Here is a 14,611-nt window from a genome sequence, read left to right as displayed (position 1 = left end):
AGGAGGTGCCCCCACATCCTGACAAGTAAGCATGGACTCCATTTCAAAGACCATCTGTAGCTTTGTGCCTCCCACAAATTTCCCAGCAAGGTGGACAGAGCAAAAGAATGTCCATAGTGTTTTGTAGGGGCCTTTTCACGCAGATTGTTTGATCAGAGTCTTTGCCTGAGCCACTTGAACAAAACTAATGCCAATCCTTTCCAAATAGGCACTAGCATGTTTGTTTCCTTAGCTCTTTACCTGGCTGCAGCCTGCTGGTGCTGACATGCCTCACTGAATTAAAACCAAGTACGCAAATGAGTGGTGGAATCTGGCACAGCTGAGGGGGAAGTGGGCAGAATAAAGTGGGATTAGTGTAGGATCAATGTGAATGCGTGCTTGATATATGGCACAAAGTCTGGGTGAAAGGCCCTGGTTCAGCACTCGCTTCAAGGTACCATGATCTGAGATGGTGCTTGGGAGTGCCTAGTGGAATGATGCAATGGCCCCTTCCTGTTAAAGGTCTCCTCCTTGGTTTGAGGGAGATTTGGGTTTGCTGGGATCTTCTGCCAATCTGCAATGATAAAGGCAAAAGGATATGGTCACAGTGGGGGGGGGGGCGGGGGGGACTGGGGGAAGCATTCAATTTGTAATAGTGTCCCAGCTGATAAAGGAGCTGCCTCAGATTCGCCAGTGACTTAAGTTCAATTGTGACCTCCAGCTTCCTCCATGTAGTCACCTGGATTTTTCCCAGGTACTTCACTTTCCTGCCACGTCTGAAAGGTGTGTTGGTTGGAGATTAGTTCCCTCGTGTGAAGGTGAGTTGCAGAAACTGGAGGGAGTTGGGAATACAGGGAGGATTTTTTAATTACAAAAAATTGAGATTATTGTAGATGAGTGTTTGATGGTTGGGGATGGAGCAAAAACCGTAGAAACGGGCCATATGATTCTGACTCTATAAAGTATATTGGCAGAGCATGGATGACAGGAAAAGAACCTTATTGGGCAGATTAATTAAATGCATACTGTCACTGTGTTAATTCAGATCCTGCGCGTATTACGTTGTGAATTGTATTAGTTGGAATGTTAATGTCATTTATCATGGGTTCAGTTTGATATGATTCAATAAAATTTCAGAAGGCAAGATGTAGGATCACAAAATTGTGCATTTTTCACAAGGAACGTGATCGTTAAATTGCTCAGCAGCAGAGATCAAGCATGATCAGTGGAGATTTTTTGGGCTGCAATGTTTTCAAGCATTTAGTTGATGATAAAACAATTTCTAGCTTGAACACATTGCACAGAAGAAGCTGGTCTTAAATGCCAATGAAGTGTTGAGCTGTTTCGTTCCCAGTGCAACAAGGCAGCTTTCAAACAGCAATGACAGTAAACTTCACCTTGAACATCTGTTCATTCAGACTGTTTACTGCTCACGGCTGATGTCACTTAGCATCAGTTTAGTTTGATGTGAGGTATCATTTCTGAAAGCAAGTTTATAGGATAACAAAGTTGTGCATTTTTCACAAAGAATATAATCGTTAAATTGTACACCAGCAGGGATCAAGCAAAATCCTGGGCTGCAATGTTTTAGAGCATTTCATAAACTGTCCCTTACACCACTGCTGTTTAGAGCACCAACAAAGGTCCTCCATCTCTGGTGGAGTTCAGGACTTTTAGCTTCATCTGATTTTTCATTACTGTCATTTTCATGCAGGTCCTGAGTGGAGACTCAGGAATACCATGGCATTCAGATGTAGGAGGACTCTTCATTGCTGTTTCCATAACAATTTCTTTTACCAGTCAGTGTTATTAGCCATGAGCTGAACCCATGAACCTGGAGGACCGGTGGGCCTCTCTTCCTCTGGCTTGTATCCTTTCACCTGTTTGGCATGGGTGACGCTACCAAGAGCCAAAGTATCAAGCCCTGACTCCAGCTAACATGGCTCTCCAAGTGTTTGAGTTGTGCAAACCTCCAAACCACGGTGAGGTTGTGGTCCCCTTGGAGGTTGAGAGCATTTAATTGATGGTAGAACCATTTCTGACTTGTACACATTACACAGAAAAAAGCTGGTTTGTTATGCAAGTAAAGTATTGAACAGAAATCAACTAAAATAAAATTGAAACACGAGGAATTCTTTGAGTCTATTTGTTGCTGAAATTGAAACATTTTATTTTTGTTAGATACATATCAATTGTGCAAATATGGCGGACACTGAGGATACTCTCGAAGAGTTGGAGTAAGTGTGATAAAGCATATTTCACTATATTAAAGTCAAATAGAAAGAGCATTTGTTTTATTTCATTGTCTTTTAAATTGTTTTTTTTTCCCTTTTGCTAACAGGGAAAAGGAGGAAGGTAAGACACTAACTATTTTTTTGATGCTTCATAAATTGTATTTCTTTCTCATTATCCACGGAACAAACATCTGTCTAAAAAGGCAAAAGATATACACAGTAGCCACTTTATTAGGTACCCCCTGTGTAGGCTCGTGATTTTATAGTGCTGTAGCCCAACCACTTCAAGATTCGACATGTAGTATGTTCAGAGATATGATGTGGTGGCCATTACAGAGACTTGGATGGCTCAGGGACAGGAATGGTTTCTTCAGGTGCTGGGTTTTAGATGTTTCAGAAAGGACAGGGAGGGAGGCAAAAGAGGTAGGGGCATCACACTGTTGATCAGAGATAGTGTCACGGCTGCAGAAAAGTTGGACGCCTTGGAGGGATTGTCTACGGAGTCTCTGTGGGTGGAGGTTAGGAACAGGAAGGGGTCAGGAACTTTACTGGGTGTTGTTTATAGGCGGCCCAATAGTAACAGGGATATCGAGGAGCAGATAGGGAAACAGATCCTGGAAAGGTGTAATAATAGCAGAGTTGTCATGATGGGAATTTTAATTTCCCAAATATTGATTGGCATCTCCCTAGAGCAAGGGGTTTAGATGGGGTGGAGTTTGTTAGGTGTGTTCAAGGAGGTTTCTTGACACAATATGTAAATAAGCCTACAAGAAGAGAGGCTGTACTTGATTTGGTATTGGGAAATGTATCTGGTCAGGTGTCAGATCTCTCAGTGGGAGAGCATTTTGGAGATAGTGATCATAATTCTATCTCCTTTACGATAGCACTGGAGAGAGATAGGAACAGACAAGTTAGGGAAGTGTTTAATTGGAGTAAGGGGAATTATGAGGCTATCAGGCAGGAAATTGGAGGCTTAAATTGGAAACAGATGTTCTCGGAGGAGAAGAACAGAAGAAATGCGACAAATATTCAGGGGATATTTATGTGGAATTCTGCATAGGTATATTCCAATGAGACAGGGAAGTTACGGTAGGGTACAGGAACCATGGTGTACAAAGGCTGTAATAAATCTAGTCAGGAAGAAAAGAAAAGCTTACAAAAGGTTTAGAGAGCTAGGTAATGTTAGAGATCTAGAAGGTTATAAGGCTAATAGGAAGGAGCTTAAGAAGGAAATTAGGAGCGCTAGAATGGGCCATGAGAAGGCCTTGGCAGGCAGGATTAAGGAAAACCCCAAGGCATTCTACAAGTATGTGAAGAGCAAGAGGTTAAGATGTGAAAGAATAGGATCTATCAAGTGTGACGGTGGGAAAGTGTGTATGGAACTGGAGGAAATAGCAGAGGTACTTAATGAATACTTTACTGAAATGGCCTCGGCCCGAATCGTCGACTGTACCTCTTCCTAGAGATGCTACCTGGCCTGCTGCATTCCCCAGCAACTTTGATGTGAGTCTTGCCTCAGTGGTTGGTAAGTTGATGGAGAAGATCCTGAGAGGCAGGATTTATGAACATTTGGAGAGGTATAATATGATTAGGAGTAGTCAGCATGGCTTTGTCAAGGGTAGGTCATGCCTTACGAGCCTGATGGAATTTTTTGAGGATATGACTAAACACACTGATGAAGGAAGAGCAGTAGATGTAGTGTATATGGATTTCAGCAAAGCATTTGATAAAGTACCCCATGCAAGGCTTATTGAGAAGGTAAGGAGGCATGGGATCCAAGGGGACATTGCTTTGTGGATCCAGAACTGCCTTGCCTACAGAAGGCAAAGAGTGGTTGTTGACGGGTCATATTCTGCATGAAGGTCAGTGACCAGTGGTGTGCCTCGGATCTGTTCTGGAACCCTTACTCTTGGTGATTTTTATAAATGACCTAGATGAGGAAGTGGAGGGATGGGTTAGTAAGTTTGCTGATGACACAAAGGTTGGGGGTGTTGTGGATAGTGTGGAGAACTGTCAGAGGTTACAGCAGGACACTGATAGGATGCAAAACTGGGCTGAGAAGTGGCAGGTGGAATTCAACCCAGAAAAGTATGAGGTGGTTCGCTTGGTAGGTCAAATATGATGACAGAATATAGTATTAATGGTAAGATTCTTGGCAGTGTGGAGGATCAGAGGGATCCTGGGGTCCGAGTCCATAGGACAATTAAAGCTGCTGCATAGGTTCGCTCTGTGGTTAAGAAGGCATACGGAGCATTGGCCTTCATCAATCGTAGGATTGAGTTTAGGAGCTGAGAGGTAATGTTGCAGCTATATAGGACCCTGGCCAGACCCCACTTGGAGTACTGTGCTCAGTTCCGTTCTCCTCACTACAGGAAGGATGTGGAAACCATAGAAAGGATGCAGAGGAGATTTACAAGGATGTTGCCTTGATTGGGGAGCATGCCTTATGAGAATAGATTGAGTGAACTCGGCCTTTTCTCCTTGGAGCAACGGAGGATGAGAGGTGACCTGATAGAGATGTATAAGATGATGAGAGGCATTGATCGTGTGGATAGTCAGAGGCTTATTCCCAGGGCTGAAATGGTTGCCACAAGAGGACAGAGGTTTAAGATGCTGGGGAGTATGTACAGAGGAGATGTTAGGGGTAAGTTTTTTTTTTACTCAGAGTGGTGAGTGCGTGGAATGGGCTGCCGGCAACGGTAGTGGAGGCATATATGATAGGATCTATTAAGAGACTTTTAGATAGGTACATGGAGCTTAATAAGACAAAGGGCTATAGGTAAGCCTAGTAATTTCTAAGGTAGGGACATGTTCGGCACAACTCTGTGGGCCGAAGGGCCTGTATTGTGCTGTAGGTTTTCTATGTTTCTAGAGATGCTCTTCTGCATACCACTATTGTAATGCGTGGTTATTTCAGTCTGAATCAGTCTGGCCATTCTCCTCTGATTTCTCTCATTAACAAGGCATTTTGACTCACAGAACTGCTGCTCTCTGATTGGGTTTTTTTTTGTTGTTGTTTTTCACACGATTCTCTATAAACTCTAGAGACCATTGTGCGTAAAAATCCCAGATCGGCAGTTTCTGATATTCTCAAACAACACCGTCTGGCACCAACAATCATAACACAGTCAAAGTGACTTAGATCATATTTCTTCCTCCATCTGATATTTGGTCTGAACAGCAACTAAACCTCTTGACCATGTCTGCATGCTTTCGTGCATTGCGTAACTGCCACATTTTTGGCTGATTAGATACTTGTATTAGCAAGCAGGTGTACCTAATAAAGTGTCCACTGTGTATACTTTCTATTGCAGTCTTATTGACTTCACAGTGCACTTTTTAAATTACGTTAATGAAATAGTAAAATGGATGCCAAGAATAAAAAGGAAGTTTATTCCAAGTACTGACATGGAAATTATACAGTATATTGTCAGTATGAATACTCGGATTGGTGAATTGTTAAAACCAGTAAATCTTATTGAATTTAAGTTGTTGCAGAACTAACTGAAGTATTTTAAATACTTGCAATAATAGAAGAACAACAAGAAGAACTAAAGGAAGAGGTCGAGTTGGAAGAAGGTAAACCTGCGTTCATAATAAAATCGCTTTATGTGCATGTTTTGCATTGTTTTGTTATAAATTAATTTCATCCCATGGGCCATGAAAATTACAAGGTCAATATTGCAGAAGATTGTCTCCTGCTCCCTACACATACCAAATCCCACTAAGGAATTGTAGATGTGCTTGACCTATTTTCTGATGCATATTCGCAATGAGCGCATGTTGATAATTGGCACGGATCAATTCCATTGATGGAATTAACTAATTAGCATGTGCAGCGATGTGAGTTATTCAGACCCTCTATCTGTATATAAGGCATAAGATGACCATGTGAGAGAAGAACTGCATTGACAAATGTGCTGTCCATTGAATTCTACATTAAACTGAATTCCTATCTATCTGGACTTGGGTTCAGCTGAATGATGAAGATTGCATGATAATGTCTAATGGAGCATAAGCAGTTTTTCTAGTTTAGTGAGTCTCAGAGAAGTGGAACGGTTACAGCTGCTACTTAATGGTTCTGGCAACCTGCATTCAACCCTGCCCTCCCAAAAGTTTGCTCGTATATTAGTAGGCTACTACAAATTACCCCTCAGTGGAGATAAGTGAAAAGAATCGAAAGGGACTTGATGGATATGGAGGACAATGAATTTCTGTACTATAAGGAATTAGCAGAGGGAGAATAAGAATGATGGGATTGCCCTTCGGGGAACTGGGGTAGAGCTAAGTGGCCTCCTGTGTTGAAGTAATAGCATCCTGGCCAACATTCCTAACTCCAGCTTTCACAAGTAAAACTAAGTCAGCTGGTTGTGCATCTCATTTTGTGGGATCATGCTAACCACAAAATTGTTGCTTACGTAACAGTAATTAGTATTAATCTCTTTGCTTCAGAAATGTCTACTTGTACACCCGTTTCTCATGATTTTTCTATCCACAATCCCTTTTACTCTCCATTAATTTTATTAAACTGTTTCTTGTTGTGCTGTGCTAGTCCTATTTATGGATTATTTATAAAGTCCCATGCTTTTTAAAACATTAGCTGAATAACCCTTGAGGAAAACTGCTTTCTTTGGAAGGACTATACTAAGTGAAGAGTAGCTTTGATGTCAGACTCTGATGCTGTGATATATTTCATGTGGAAACATTGTTAGTGCATTCCCAAATTTTCATCTTAACAGAAAGGTAATTATTAGGAAAGTAGCTTTATCTAAAGTGTCAACATACATCAAAGTTGCTGGTGAACGCAGCAGGCCAAGCAGCATCTATAGGAAGAGGCGCAGTCGACGTTTCAGGCCGAGACCCTTCGTCAGGACTAACTGAAGGAAGAGTGAGTAAGGGATTTGAAAGCTGGAGGGGGAGGGGGAGATGCAAAATGATAGGAGAAGACAGGAGGGGGAGGGATAGAGCCGAGAGCTGGACAGGTGAAAGGCAAAAGGGGATACGAGAGGATCATGGGACAGGAGGCCTAGGGAGAAAGACGGGGGGGGGGTGACCCAGAGGATGGGCAAGAGGTATATTTAGAGGGACAGAGGGAGAAAAAGGAGAGTGAGAGAAAGAATGTGTGCATAAAAATGAGTAACAGCTGGGGTACGAGGGGGAGGTGGGGCCTAGCGGAAGTTAGAGAAGTCAATGTTCGTGCCATCAGGTTGGAGGCTACCCAGACGGAATATAAGGTGTTGTTCCTCCAACCTGAGTGTGGCTTCATCTTTACAGTAGAGGAGGCCGTGTATAGACATGTCAGAATGGGAATGGGATGTGGAATTAAAATGTGTGGCCACTGGGAGATCCTGCTTTCTCTGGCGGACAGAGCGTAGATGTTCAGCAAAGCGGTCTCCCAGTCTGCGTCGGGTCTCACCAATATATAAAAGGCCACATCGGGAGCACCGGACGCAGTATATCACCCCAGTCGACTCACAGGTGAAGTGATGCCTCACCTGGAAGGACTGTTTGGGGCCCTGAATGGTGGTAAGGGAGGAAGTGTAAGGGCATGTGTAGCACTTGTTCCGCTTACACGGATAAGTGCCAGGAGGGAGATCAGTGGGGAGGGATGGGGGGGACGAATAGACAAGGGAGTTGTGTAGGGAGCGATCTCTGCGGAATGCAGAGAGAGGCGGGGAGGGAAAGATGTGCTTAGTGGTGGGATCCCGTTGGAGGTGGCGGAAGTTACGGAGAATAATATGTTGGACCCGGAGGCTGGTGGGGTGGTAGGTGAGGACCAGGGGAACCCTATTCCTAGTGGGGTGGTGTAATCATTTGTACTTTATTAGGGCTTTTCCTTTTGGATTGCAGAACAATCATTGCATTCTAAGATTAGAGACAAATCCTGACTTTTTGTTACTTTTGCTCCTTGTACTGAATGTTTTAATTTTCAACTTCTGAAACTGCCATAATAAAGTAGATCCTGGTTAAGTGGCACATTTCGGGACCAGTATGTTTCGGCCCAATTAGGCCTCTGCTCCAATAGCTAAACTTTCATGGAAACAGTTTTAAAAAAAAAAGGTATGACAAAGACCAGCAACCATTTAACTGAATAACAAATTATGTATTTAAATAAAATACAGAGCAAATTAGAACACCACTAATGTTACTACCATGCTATAAAACTGTATTAGTTCCTCATAGTTATCCATGGAGGAATTCATGCAGTGTAAGCTGCTATATTCTTTTGACTGACTATAAATGAACAAAATCAGCGCAGACACCTTGCGTACAAATGCTTTCATCCACTGCATCCTCCAAATCTTCATTTTAATTGCAATATCCAAGATGATTGTTTATACCTTAATCCTTCATAATTTCTAACTTGCTGAATAGTGAAATCATTTCATTTACGGTTCCGGCCATTTCTGGCATCTCTTAGCCCGAGTGTTTGAAACCACAGAGAGCAAAACAGTTCTAAATTGCCTACTGCTTATCTCTTTCCGAACATCAGTGTCAAAATTCACAGATTTTTGCACGCAAAACACACGCAACTGATGTTATTTGAAGACTGTTCACTGCAAGCAGTGTAGTGTCTAACAGCCACGCGACAAACTGTTCAGCAACAGTCTCCTGTCCCTATTAAGTGGTGTATTGTCCCAAATAAACGAAGGGAGACCCAGCTATTTTCTCAAGTTGTCCCAAATAAGTGACTGCCCCAATTAACCAATTGCTTAATTGACCAGAATCCACTGTATAATTAAACCTCAGTAGCAAATGAGCATGCCCTTACCAAGTATTTGGAGATCTTCAATCATTTTTGAGACGTTCATTTGCTGTCTAAATTAAATGTTAAAAGTAACTTTCTAATGTATGACCACGCAAATTGATTAAAACATCTGTGAAATTGTCAAAAATCAACATCAAGATATGGCATCAAGAAATAAGAAATATCTTATTCTCTTAAATGTATTTTTGTTTATTTATTTCATTGGTTTATTACAGCCTGCATTACAATAATCACAGATTATGTCAAGCGTAATAGTGTTATGTATGATAAATTATAATCATAATTCCAATAGTCTTCAGTCAAAACAAAGCAAGCCTTGGTGTACATGTGTTATGAAGTGAAAGCCAAACGGCGAGTTGTCCTTGTTTGTATTTGTTTTTCTTTATCCAATTGAAAGATTACTTTGTGCTTCAGACTCAACAATCAACTGATGAAGGGACAAAGTATTGTCCATGCTTTGCTCACTTCTCTCTGTATGTTGGTGAAAGCAGATATTTAGATGTGGCACTACTTATCGAACATCTGTTATTGAAAGCGCTATCCCTCAAACAGCTGTGCCCAGTATAACAAAGCATTAAAATCATGGCATACTGTGCAATTATTTCTTAAAAACACACTTTTATTTACTAACGCAGACACGAGGAAATCTGCAGATGCTGGAATTTCAAGCAACACACATAAAAGTTGCTGGTGAATGCAGCAGGCCAGGAAGCATCGTTAGGAAGAGGTACAGTCGACGTTAACAAAGAGTCCTGACGAAGGGTCTCAGCCCGAAACGTCGACTGTACCTCTTCCTAGAGATGCTGTCTGGCCTGCTGTGTTCACCAGCAACTTTTATGAGTGTTACTTTTATTTACGACACTCTTTCTTTTAAGTTTATTGTCATTCAAGCATTCATATGAAAACAGCTAAATGAAACCTCGTTTCTCTGGGACCAAGGTGCAAAAGGTGTTGTTTTTGCACACAACACATAGTTATGATTCAAGACATGCTGTTACAAAATAATATTAGCGCAAGTTCCGGAGTGGCATGGTCTGAAGATTGGCAGGATGGCATAAAATGCGAGGTGCATGTTTATGTGAGACAGTATAATGTTACTGGCGCTATTATAAAAAAACAAGCAGTCGTATAAATATGAGAAACAGCAGCAATAAAAGATGAAAAGTGACCAATGCAGGACGAGAGAATATCTAAGTTGGTGGGGTGTGGTGGGGGGACACACAGCAGGGCCTTCAGAAAGGATGTGCAATATGCTGGGTGGCAGCAGGGTGTTAAGAAGTTGTTACCAGTTTTAAAGAAGATCAGTCTTTTTTTAAAAAAAGAAATTAATGCATACAAACCATCAACTAGTTCCATTTATGAAATTATGCAAGTTTAAGAAGCTACAAATTATTCGATCTCTTGATTTCCTGATTTCCTTATTTATTGAACTCTTTATGGCAAGCTTCACTTGGTAATGCTGAAGACAGTAGAAATTCGATTAGATAATATCCTCTGTTTCTGCTTTCTGTTCTGTACTTCATTGTGATGAATACATTGGATTGTGTATTGTGGAGAAATCTCTCGTGTCACCTGTATGCAGAAGCTTAACACAAAGTCTAATAGGAATTCACAGTATTTAGAATTACATCATGCATTTTGTATGTTACTGGATAGTATAAGCTTGCAATAATGCCTACTTCAGTTAAGACATCTTATTCTCTGGTTTTCACATAGCCTTGCATTCTGCAGATTCACTGTATACATGATACAATTCTTTTTCTCCTATCACATTTGAAGCAATAAAGTCATCTTCCTTGACCTTCTGTTCTGAATGGTCTTCAAAGCTTTTGGGGTTTGCCTTGGCACAATCCAGCTTTGCTTTATCAGGTGGACATTAGTGAGATCATGTCCTTGTAATAATTCTCATAGAATCTTTAGCGCCTTGGAACCGCCTCCAGTTTGCAATGTAGTCCTCTCTTAAAACATCTAATTCAATACTTCGTCCACTTAGCCATTGTGTTAGTAGCAAGAATCTTGTGGACACTAAGCACTTCTCTAAACCTCGCATAGTTTCAGCATCTGTCTGTGCAAACTTTGCCACTCTGTTTTGATATTATCTTGCTTGAGCCTTTTTCGTCTCACCTTTCGAAATTCTGTTCAAAGCTGTTGCCCGAAAACTTCTGCAAATTGTTCACTGATTATAGATCCTTCCTGTGCGCTGTCTGTCAGAGAGTTTTAAGTCCCAGTGAAGCTGCATGGTCCCTGTTAATAGATTCCTTTATAACAGCCTACTCAATAGTCTGTCTTACAGCCATCCAAAGCTTGGATGATCTTTTCCCCACAGACATCACTCTACAGTCTAATTCTCTGACTGACTTGTCATGTTGCAGATTTGTTTCAACTCTTGTTTCCATTTGTGATAATACTTGTTGACCATGTTTAAACCTGCCCTATTGTCTGGCAACTGAATCCATGATTCTCAAAGAATGCCTTGAGTATGTTGTTCTGTCTCTGATTTTATGTCTTTTGTTACTGTTTCCTATTCTCATTGCAAACCTACTTCTGGAGATGTGTAAAACTCCGAATCGGGTATCTGATTGTCCTGAATTGTAAGTAGATAACTCAATTGATGCTTTCAATTCTCCCTTTAAACCAGGGGTTCCCAACATTTTTTTTATGCCAGGGACCGTTACCATTAATCGAAGGGTTCATGGACTCCAGGTTGGGAACCCCTTCTTTAAACCTGCAGCAGACCGTCTACCCATGCTCATTTTAAACTTACTAGGACCCATTTTTCATTTTTCCCTTGAAATTCACCAGGTTTTGTTTCCTGGATTTTCTCTGTACCTGTTCTGCTCACTGAAACATTATTACATTACTGTAATAGATCTTAAAACAAACAAAAAAAGGGAAGTGTGTTGGGGATGTTAGTAGGTGCAATGACCAATGGTTTTTAATATAAGTCCTGAGGATGCTGGATTATCAGGGTTTTACTACACAGTATCTATTGACAAATCAGCCATGGTGTTTGTCCTTTTACTTGCACACTTTACCATTTTTTTAAAAATGCACAACAGTTTGTCCTCTGTTTAACAGGCTAGCTGGCTCATTCACTTGAGCATCACGTTCCTCTTCAATCATCACCAAACTCCATTTGCCTTTTGCCTGCGGGCAATCTGCACTCTCTTCCTCATCTAATCATTGCAGGGTTTGCAACCCTGGTCGGGCAATGTCTTGTATTCTCATCCAACGTAGAAGGATGCCATTCAGCCCATTGAGACAATGTGTGCCCTCAGAGCATTCCCATTGGTCACACTCTCCCCACTTATTTACCAGTAAACTCTTTTTTTTCCCACCGGAGGTGTCTTTGCAAACTTCAAATCTGTGTGTGTGTATGTGTGCGGGTGCACACGCATATATTTCCTAAAACTGGAAGAACTTCACTGTTCATACCACTGGGTGTGAGCTACACAAGTGGAATATGAGATGTTTTTTCTCCATTTTTTGTTTTGGTCTTATCTAGCAATGGAAGTTGCTAGCTCTTGGAGTACTGCATGCAGGAAGGATATACTGGCTTTGGAGGCGGTGCAGAGGAGGTTCACCAGGTTGATTTTAGAGATGAGAGGGGTTAGACTGTGAGGAGAGGTTGAGTCACCTGGGACTGTACTCGCTTGCATTCAGAAGAATGAGAGGAGATCTTATAGAAACATAAAATTATGAAAGGAATAGATAAGATAGAGGCAGAAAAGATGTTTCCACTGGTAGGTGAGACTTGAACTAGGGGACACAGCCTCAAGATTCGGAGGAGTAGATTTAGGACAGATGAGGAGGAACTGCCTTTTCCCAGAGGATGGTGAATCTGGAATTCTCTGCCCAATGAAGCAGTGGAGGCTATCTCAGTAAAGATATTTAGGAGAAGGTTAGATAGATTTTTGCATAGAAGTGGAATGGAGGGTTATGGGGAAAAGGCAGGTAGGTGGAGGTGAGTCCATGGCCAGATAAGCCATGATCTTAATGAATGACGGAGCAGGCTCCATGGGCCAGATGGCCTCCTCCTGCTCCTGTTTCTTATGATCTCAATCAACCCAAAAGCTTGGTGTACAACCTTTGCCTCCATTGATGTTGTTTGACTTGCTGAGTTCTTTTATTAGTTCCATATTCCAGTCTCTTTTGTCACAGCAAATTTGGCTGAGTGATTACACAAAATACGAACTGTAGATGGCCAGCAGATCTTGTTGCATTGGATATAGACCTTGCACTGGGAACCCAGCTCTTGTCATCTACTTGCCCACCTGATCCACCATGCAGAGAGAGCCGGACTTTGCAGTCTGCATGCTAGCAATTAACAGCGGGCACTAAGAAAGCCTGCGCTGACTTGGTGTCTCCAGATGCAGGTGCTCTTGGCTCACAGTAACCTTGTCTGTTCTGGTACAGCTTCTGCCAGCTGTTCACACCCACTTCCCCCAGAATACTCCAAACAACTGGGGGGCTGGTTACGTTGTCGATAATTACACTATGATACAAGTACTCTTAAGTTTACATGGCAGTTTGGAGCAAATTAACAGTCTTGTCATGATATCATAAACAAAGGTTTAAAACATTTTTTTACAATTAAAGAATAATATACTATACCTTTTGAAAATTAAGACTGGGCACATAGTGATTGATGAAGATTTATGTGCTTGTTCCAGCTCTGTCCCATATTAAAATCTCACAGATGGATAAAGTCATACAAATCTGACAAATACAGACATCTGAGAAATGCTAAATGTCTGTATAATATTGCCCATCACACAAATTACTCATTTGTTTTATTTTTGCAATTCAGAATCATGCTGGAAATCACTTTTTTTTGTTTCTCCCCAACTATCAGAAGTACAGTGCATGCTGAAAGTTTGAGATAAAAACTGAAAGCCAGTGGAAGCAGTTGGTGCGTTAAAAGAAACACACTGATCTTTCACCAGTTGGCTTGAACCTACCTGCATTCTATTTTCTGCACTGGAGAATACATTAACAGAAAGTCACTGAATTTTTTTTTTTTGCAACACATCCAGCCCTACATCACCACATTCATTAAGGGAGAACTGAACCATGTCATTGCAACAATGATCACCATATTTTATTGGTTTCTGCACTGCTCTCCTTTGAGTAAGATGTCTGTCACCACTTAAAGGAAAAGAGAGTGTTAAAATGCCAGGCAGCTTCAGCAAAAATAGAAAAACAAAACACTAGCAGTTTTTTCCCCTGTGATCCAAGGGTAAAATTACCAGATAAATTTGGGAAATCTCATCAAATACTGTGTGAGAAACTGGGAAAACATCAAGGCAGGGCAGTAAGAAAATCTCTTGTGTTTCAGCATCTTTATACTCAAAATAAGCCAGAGCCTGTATTGCAGAAGAAAGTACTTGTCTATGCAGCACAACAGAGAGTCAGTGGAAAAGTAATCATGGTAGCTGGTCAGGAACTTGCTGTGTCTGTCTAGAGCTTCACACACAACAGGAATTCTGCAGATGCTGGAAATTCAAGCAACTTTGATGTGTGTTGCTAGAGCTTCACAAGTATGCTTTGGGTTTCCACAAAGAGGCTCCTTAATACATGGCATCTAATAGTGTGTAATATGTCTGTGCGTTACTTCCACAAAGTTATT

The 14,611-nt window shown here is 41.4% G+C and overlaps 1 pseudogene; it reads left to right on the top strand.

The window, feature by feature from the left end:
* LOC134359344 (troponin T, fast skeletal muscle-like) overlaps positions 1–14,611 on the top strand; it is a 50,537-nt pseudogene that overhangs the window by 9,609 nt on the left and 26,317 nt on the right.

The sequence above is a fragment of the Mobula hypostoma genome, chromosome 20, assembly GCF_963921235.1.
Source record: "Mobula hypostoma chromosome 20, sMobHyp1.1, whole genome shotgun sequence".
NCBI lineage: Eukaryota > Metazoa > Chordata > Chondrichthyes > Myliobatiformes > Myliobatidae > Mobula > Mobula hypostoma.
Note: the sequence above shows the minus strand (reverse complement) of the source record. Positions and strands in the feature narration are given on the sequence as shown.